Here is a 6705-nt window from a genome sequence, read left to right on the forward strand (position 1 = left end):
ACCTGCCCCTGCTTAGCCAAAACAGGGGGAAGGTCACCTGAGGTGGAAGACAAAATGGAGGGGCCAGACAGAGAAGATGGCGTCTTTCCCGCCAAAACAGCTCCCTCCATAGCCTGCAGCGGCTGAGAGACCTGAATAGTCTCAGCCGCTAAAACAGGCAAGCCGGCATCAGCTGTCAAAATATCAGCTGAGAGGGAATCCTCTAAAACCCGACCGTCGGCGGCTCGGGGAATCCCTCCGTGGGCGGACGGAGAAGACCGGGCTTCTCCACCGTTCCCTGCCGACTCGCGAGGCACCATCGGCGGGGAGCTCTGGGCGCCTGCAGCCGCTGCCGACGGAGCTCCTCCACCGCACCGGCCTGAACACCGCTTGCACAGGCCGGCCGCGAGTGCCTCGCGTCTGGAGCACAATGAGCACTTTTTCCCTTTAGAAGTGCTCATTGCTCCATACGCGACCTAGCTGTAAAAAAGTGCCGGTTAGTTGAAAAAATACAGTAAAATACAGTTTTCTTAAAGGGATACAACCCTCCAGACCAGCACTACCTCAGGATTTTTTTTTTTTTTTTTTTTTTTTACAGAACAGACTCCACAGGCTCTCGAAGCAATATGCCTTGCTTGATTTAGGGGGCAAGGCTTACTGCTGAGGCTCCTCTAAAAAAATATGGGGAGGTGGAGGAAGTGGGGGGAGGGACCCCGCTCGTGACCCGCCGGGTTTGACACCCCCGAGGTCGGACGAACCCCCAAACAGAGTCCGTCCAAGCTCCGTCCAGCTAAAAACAGGGACAATAAACCTCTAAACATATTCCAACAGCCCTACCAAGGGAGATGGGTACAGATCACATCAACACCTGCTGGAGACTGAAAGAAGACTGAGGGAAATAGAGAGGAGGGGCTAGGATATACTGTCCCAAAGTTTTGTTTTCAGTCTCCACCTGCTGGTCATGATTAGATATATACCCAATCGTAAAGTTAACCTCTACTGGTCTGGAGAGTGCTAAAGAAGCAGGGGTTCTCAACCTAACCTTCAAGACACACCCAGACAATCAGGTTTGTAGGATACCCACAAGGAATATGTATCTACTCTACCTTCAATGTATGCAAATTCATCTCATGCATATTCCCTGTGGGTATCCTGAAAACTTAAAAGGATTGGGTATGTCCAAAGGACTATGCTGAGAACCTGTAGTCCACTCCAAGGTGATAAATGTACAAACTACTCCCTAAATACTTCTAATCTCTGGACAATCCATTTGTAATCCGCCTTGAATCACAAGGTAATGGCAGAATAGAAATCCCTAATGTAATGTAATGTAATAATAGGATAAATCAGGCACACTGATCACAGGAGAGAGAGAGAGATTGCCTCTTTGGAAAAGGACCTGAATTTTAAAGGTGGTCCACATCTCCCCTCACATCTCACAGGGCATCACTTGGCTAAGGGCAAGCCCTACCTTTATTATTTGAACATATACAAGTGTACCAGAACAGCAACCACCAGGGCTGGTATGAAACGGGGGGGGGGGGGGGGTGAGGGAGGGGGTGAAGGCCCCAAAGCTCATTCACAGGCTATATCTCCTTCACCTTTAGGCAGATTTGAAGGCCTCATGTAACATGGAGACCCAGGGCAATTGCTATGTTTGCACTCCTCTAATGCCAGTTGAGACAGGGTTACCATATGGCTCCAGAAAACGGAGGACAGTTTGAGACATCCAGATTTTACTTCCACTGAAAGCAATGGAAGTAAGGTGGACAGATAGAGACATTTGGGTTTTACTTCCATTTAAAGCATTAGAAGTAAAACCCGGATGTCTCAATCCGTCTTCCTTTTTCTGGAGCCTTAAGGCAACAACATCACTTTAATGCTTACAAAAATGGCTATAGACCAGGTTTTTTCAAAGCTGTCCTGAGAACCCCAGAGCCACTTGGGTTTTCAGGATCTCTCTTCAAGCAGCTAATAATTCTTAATATGAGTAAATAAATTAATATGGGACCTGGGTTTGATTCCCATCACTATTCCTTGTGACCCTAGGCAAGTCACCTAATCCTATCATCCCAAGTACAAAAACTTACCCTCTCTTCTATGAAACCACGCTAGCAGTTTTTAGTGCAGGGAGGCACGCTGAATGGCCCGCGCTGCTTCTGACGCTCATAGGAATTCAATGAACATCCTGGAGCAGCGTGGGCCATTCAGCGCATCTCTCTGCACTAAAAAACGCTAGCGCGGTTTTGTAGAAGAAGGGGATAGAGAAAGTGCCTGTGTAGTACCACAGAAAGGTGGTAGATCAAATTCATGACCCTCTTAAGTGGGGCCTAAGACACATGGAAGAATTTTTACTTATCCATGGCCAAAACAAAATCATAGACTTGTTCTTGAATAGTAAATGGGGCTTATTATTATTTTATTTGTTAGCATGCTCTATTTTTGTTATATTGTATACTTTTTATTTGATTGTATTGATGTGGTAGGATTTTTTTTTTTTTTTCCTTTTTGTATTAACTGGGAGACAATATTAGTGTCTATGAAAGTTAAATGATGTGGCTTATCACTTCCATAGAGTGGGGATATGGTCGGTCTGCATTAGGGCATCTCATTACTGTATTTATGATATTATGCTACAATGACGTATCATATTATTTTTTATGTAAACTGCTTTGGGTGTCCATTTTGGGAAATATGATAGAATAGAAAATGGTACTCAAGTCCCAGCAGTACCTTTTTCATTTCTAAAACATCCTCCAAAATGGCACGCTTTCAGCCCCAAACCTTCTCATCCCCATGCTGCTTTTAATTTTTCAACACATCCTCAGAAAGATCATTTTTAAGGCATCCAGATATTATAATTCTGTGTTTCAGGACTGAAAGCGCTCTCTAGTCAGAACTTTAAAAAAAAAAAAAAATCCTCCTTTGTAGGGCCCCTGAATAATAAGCTATGAGGAGTGAGAATTTGAACAGAATGGTTAGCTGTTTCCAGAAAAGATTGATATGGTACAAAAACACCTGCAGGTAGAGGTAGGCAGATAGATTTCTTGAACTGTGCCTCTTTATCTGTAAATTCAATTTGGTGCCAGGGAATCCATCTCAGCCCTGGTTCACAGCAGCTTAGAGTGTCACTCTGGATGGTTTGGAAGAAAGAGTGCATTATTCCTTTAAATAAATAAATATTTTTTAAAACCCACATAAATAGCTTAAGGGGGCACCCTTCCTCCACTCCAGGGCACTCTTGACAGCTGCCTCACAGGTAACCCCCCCCTTTCTGTTCAGCTATGAAATCCCATCAGTGGATTTTATTTGATAAATATTCAGCTGGTTGCCCTACTTCCAGCATCAGCAGGCGGTGCTCCCAACCTGAAAGAGAGCACCTGGGACCGGAAACTGGAAAGGCAAGAAGCCTGAACAGGGTAAAATGTTAATTGACTTTCAGCCCAGATGCACGGTTTACTATGTATTATGGTTGTATAACCGGTTTACTTATCTTAGAGCAGTAAACACGGACGTGCACCGGTAAAGATCCCAGAGTCCTGTTTAATGCAACGGCTGCGGATGAATCCTGCCCGTGAGATGACAGTAGAGCAGCCTGCCTAGGGTGCCAGTGATGGGCTCCCTTCCCCTCCCCCACCAGCCACTATCCAGCGACAGACTTTGGCTCGCTCCCTCCCCCCCCCGGCCCTCTCTCACCTGTCACCCGCTTCCTCAGGATTGTAGAGGGGAGTCGCAGAAGGATCCCCCCGTCTTCAGGCTCCCCAGTGCCTTCCTAGGATGACCCATGAATCCTGATTGCCGGGGATCTCGCTCCAAGGACAGTCCTGCGGGCGAAGCCCCCGACCATAGCCCGGAGCTAGCTCGAGTCCGGTGCTCTCACCATCGCATGCACAGAAACCCCAGAGCCATCGCTTTTGGATCTGCAAAAGGCTCTTGTCACCCGTCCAAGGGAGGAAGCATCTGCCCCGGGGGGGCTGCGCCTAGGTGCGCCTCCAACCACATCTCCCAACACCTGGCCGTGGCAAGAGCTCGGTTACCGATCTTTTTCGCCCGGCCGGGAAGATGCTTTCCCCAGTGCCACCATCTTCCTGCCTCCCCCTCTCCTCCTCCTCCCCCGCTGCAGTGCCTGCTTTCGGCCACCTGGCTTCCTCCCCCCGTCTACGTTCAGCGGTTTTGCAGCATCCGAAGAGAGATCCGACGAGCCTCAACCTCACACCGGATCCTTCTTAAGGTGTATTATCCCCCCCCTCCCTTTTCTCTTATCCTAACGCTGCCTAGACAGGTTCCCTCGGCTGTCAGCTGTTCCGAGGCATCCAAATGCGCACGGGGCATGACGGGAGTTGTAGTCTTTTCCAGGGTTCCTCCCCCCCCCCCCCCCCCCCCAGCAAAGAGCTTTTGATCCAGCGTTTGCACCTATAACCGAAATTGGGATTTTATTGGCTTTCAATTTTAAACTGCTTTAGCATATTAGCAAACCACCAGACTAGATGGGAGACCTGGGAATATATTAAATAAAAGCTGGCGCCCTCTAGTGTATCACAGGTATTGTTCAGTAGAGAGTCAGTTACCTAATGCAAACATATGAAGGAAAAGTGGGCCACGGATGTTTGTTATCACACACTCTTGTGTTTTTAAGCAAATTAGACACATTTCTAAACCAGTTATTTTAGTATTCCTCCTCCATGCCTCGGTTAAAATACCTTGATCATTATGTAACCCAAGCCAAGAGACGGGATTTCTCAGCTCCAGCCTCAGAACTCTGCACTACAGTCTGGCAGGTAATGCCACCTGCTTCCGTTTTGCCCTCTGGGAAATGTAGTCCAGAGGGGTAAGGCACAGCACAGCGACCTTTGCAGTCTCAGATCATTGTGATTTTACATATCTCAGCCCGGGGTGGGGGAGGCAGAGGAGGCACACGGGAAAAGAAAAAAAGAGGAGGACTGATGCTGGAGATCTTCCAGCCAGGCAGACAATGCCTGGCGTTGTTTAGAGAAACTGGATCCAGCCTAAGGTTTCCTGTTCTTGCTCTGGCCAGATGTGAGGCACAAGGGAGAGCAGCCAGTCCGCATCAGGTGTCTGCGCCTTTGGGGCTAGGGGTGGGGAGGGGGGGCCTGCAAGAAGCGCTCTCTAGCGGTAGTTGTTGGTAATGCAACAAAAGGCATTACAATCACCCTGGGAACAAGGCAGCGAATTCACACTGATGTAGCTGCATGAAGAGTTTAAAATAAAAAATTAAGGGGCCCTTCGAGGCCAACAGACATTCACGTGTGCTAAGCTTTATAAAAAAGGTGACCTCAGCATGTCCTTAACTGGGCTTTCCCACAAGCTAAGGCCATTTTTACTACAGCCAGAAAATATAGTCGATTTTCCTAATGTCTGAATTAATGGCCATGCAATAATTGTAAATGTAAAATTATGAAAAGGAAACACACTGTATCCAAAATCATCCAAACAATTAGCACATACTCACTGACCAGTGTAACCCTTTCAAAAATAATTCCTAAAAACAAATGAGGAAAAAAGATCTAACTCCCTGGTGTCAAATTGCTGGACACACTGCTCATAAAAACTTTTGTGTCAAATATGAATAAGACACTTAAAAGGTTAGTGAATATGAAGATTTTGTCTACTACTTGTTGTTCGTTTCCCCATTTTATATTTTTAACTTTTTAAATGTACAACGCTTGGGATGAGGATGCTGGCACGCAACATCCAGACCAACATAGACATGGTTTTAAACTGATAGCAAGGGGAAAGCCGATAGTCAATCTGGCCTCGACACATCGGACCACAGTATCAAACAAGGATACTGAATCAGTAAATGGCGACAGAGGGCTCGAGACTGAGTGGACACTTTTTGGACGAAAACCCAAAGACGCATTGCAGGGACCCAGGAAACTAATAGAACTAAAGAGCGAGAAAAGGAGGAACCAGCCGGAACCAGAGGGATATCCAAAAATGAAGAAGCAGACAGAGGACGGGATAGACACACCACAGGAGGGGGATGAAGGCGAAACAGACACACCACAGGAGGAAGGTGAACGGAACGAGGCTCGGGGACTGGCAGCCAGTGAGGGGATCGGCAGGAGCACCAAACCATGAGGAGAACCAAAAGAGAAGGTAACCAACCGGGACTTAAATTGCCTATACACAAATGCTAGGAGCCTAAGGACTAAAATGGGAGAGCTAGAAGTTATAGCCAGTAAAGAGGACCTAGACATAATAGGAGTCACAGAGACATGGTGGTCCGAGGACAACAAATGGGATGTGGCCCTACCAGGGTACAAACTCTGTAGGAGGGACAGGACACACAAGAAGGGTGGAGGAGTAGCACTGTATATAAAGGACTCCATTCCTTCAACCAGGATGGAAACAACAATAAGGGCGGACAGCTTGGAATCACTATGGGTTAAGCTGACAGGAGGAAATGGAGCGGACATCAAATTGGGACTGTACTATCGCCCACCAGGACAGCCAGAAGCAAACAACCAGGACCTGGAGGCCGAATTGAGGCAGGTATGCAATAGTGGAAGTGTGGTGATTATGGGGGATTTCAACTATCCTGGAATAGACTGGAACATTGGTCACTCAAATTGCACGTGAGAAACTAAATTCCTAGAGGTGATGAAGGACTGTTTCATGGAACAGCTGGTCACGGAACCAACGCGAGGGATGCCACTCTGGACCTAATCCTCAACGGGTTAGGGGGACCCGCAAAGGAGGTGG

At 47.3% G+C, this 6705-nt stretch overlaps 1 protein-coding gene across 3 annotated transcripts in view; it reads right to left on the reverse strand.

Annotated features, from left to right (window-relative positions):
* The window catches only part of MAP3K10 (mitogen-activated protein kinase kinase kinase 10), a 165892-nt gene extending 161055 nt beyond the window's left edge, over positions 1 to 4837 (reverse strand). The window contains exon 1 of one of the 3 annotated variants that reach the window (XM_033956249.1): positions 4680 to 4837. The gene's annotated coding sequence lies outside the window, so the exon portion shown is untranslated. Of the gene's footprint in view, positions 1 to 3675; positions 4200 to 4679 lie in introns of those variants that run through there. The other 2 variants (XM_033956250.1, XM_033956248.1) reach the window with 2 other exon arrangements.
* Positions 4838 to 6705: the final 1868 nt, after the last annotated feature.

This window comes from Geotrypetes seraphini, chromosome 8, assembly GCF_902459505.1.
Source record: "Geotrypetes seraphini chromosome 8, aGeoSer1.1, whole genome shotgun sequence".
Classification (NCBI taxonomy): domain Eukaryota; kingdom Metazoa; phylum Chordata; class Amphibia; order Gymnophiona; family Dermophiidae; genus Geotrypetes; species Geotrypetes seraphini.